The sequence below is a fragment of the Drosophila albomicans genome, chromosome 2L, assembly GCF_009650485.2.
Source record: "Drosophila albomicans strain 15112-1751.03 chromosome 2L, ASM965048v2, whole genome shotgun sequence".
NCBI classification, from domain to species: domain Eukaryota; kingdom Metazoa; phylum Arthropoda; class Insecta; order Diptera; family Drosophilidae; genus Drosophila; species Drosophila albomicans.
The window spans coordinates 22,957,828-22,959,862 of NC_047628.2; positions in this window are offsets into that span (position 1 = coordinate 22,957,828).

The window sequence follows — 2,035 nt, forward strand, 5'->3', positions numbered from 1 at the left end:
ATTAATAAAATAATGAACAGTGTTTACTATCAGTATTTTCTTTTTATTTATTAATTCTTTTTGTTAAAATTGAGAGTTAGTCAATAAAGAATTTAAGTATCAAATACAGCAAAGTATACCTAAATTAGAAAACATTAAAAATAATATAAATCATACTTCAACATTTATGTCAAATTCATTTCATATTCGAAACACTAAACTCTTACAAATATTAATTCGAAATTAATGTGAATTTTCTAAGAAATGTTCCCTACAAATTCATAAAAAATGAAGTTGTTGTTTTATGCGATAATTAATTATTGCTCCACTAACATAAAATGTTGTCTTTTGACTAATATTACGACGATCCCTTCTCCGATCTTTACGCCCACTTGTGCCGCTTCCTCTTTTCCCTCTTCCCTTCTCTTGTCTATTTGTTGTTGTCTCCTTTACCTGAGATACCTTTTTTGCCTATGGGCAATTAGCTCACCGCTTTGTAGGCAATTAACCTGCGATTAATGGGCACACACATACACACACGCATGCAGAGAGAGTGACCCCTCATAATATTGCCATGCACTCATAAAAATGTTCTAACCAATTTGTTAACCGCCTTTGGCCCCTGTTGCCCTTGCTCTTGCTCTTCGCCTTGGCCTTTCTTTTTTTTGTTTTTTTTCTTCTGGTATGTGGTAAAAATTGTATTTTTATGTTTTGTCAGTGTTTATAATTAATCACCTGTTGTATGCATTCGTTCTCAGTCCCTCTGTTTTCCTCTAGCGCCATTAGCGCCGGCTTCCCTTTACCGCGCTCGCTCCCTTCTCCTCCTTTGCTCCTCCTGTCTCTCTTGTATGCGCTTTGATGTCTTTATTTACTAATTTCCCGCTTATCATTTGGATGTTTTGTAAATTGAAACATTTTCACTAATTGCCTGAAAATTTGTTGTTCTTCTTATATGTAGCTGTTGGCTGTTGTTTTGTCTTGGTTGCTTGGTTGCTTGGTGGTGGAACAGCTGCACCTTGCGCCGCACTTGAGTGCACTTTGATCCCGCTCCAAACTTACAGTGGACAATTAGAAGACAACAGCAACAGCAACATCAACGGCAATCGGCAACATCCGGCGCGGCACTAACTCAAAATTGAAAATTATGTGGGCGACGTTTTTCCAGGAAAAAACACACGCACTAAACCAACTGACTCTTTGACTCTCTTGACCAGCTCGCTTAAACGTGGTCCCAAAGTCAAAGCCATTAAGCTGAAAACTTCGATTACACTGGACAACATAAAAATGAGGAAAGCGTTGAGTTTTGTAATAATTTTACTACGTGGAGATAGATAGTTAATTATTATATTATTTTAAAGTAGTTTCTTTTGAATGAGATATAGAAAACAGAATACTAAAAAGTAGGAATTCAGATAAGTTTATTGCGAGTTGAAATAAAACACAAAATAGATTTGTAAAATGCTATCAAACAAAAAAAGATTGATATACTTTAAAATACTTTAAAATGTTTTGATATCCCTTGCTCTCTACTTATACTATTGACGCTTCTTTTTAAACAGATTAACTTTTTTTTTACTAATTTTGTAACCCAATAAAATGATGATTTTAGTGCAGTAAAGAAATTTAGAAGTTTAAATATAATTTTGAAACTGATTTTAATAGTGATTGAAGATAACTTGAAAGTGTGACAAAATGTAATCATTGAAATTGCCTTGACATTGTTCTTTAAATTATTTTTAGTTATTTTAATATTATCCTTTGGTAACAACTTTACAATATTAAGGAATATTGAGGAATCATCATTCTCGTTAAATTTTCACTTTACATTATTTATTTAGAATGTAATTTATTTCGATTTAATTGCAATACTTTTGTGTTGTCTAGTGCCATCAGACAGGGTCATTCGCATGTCATTCTACGAGCTCTTCGAGCCGAGACTCATCAGCGTCTTTTGTTTTTATTCCTGCCAAAACAATTTTGCAATACTTGACAAAAGTTTTGCAGTCGCGTTGTAAGTGCATCTTTGCTGCAGATCCCAGATCCCAGCTTACAGCTT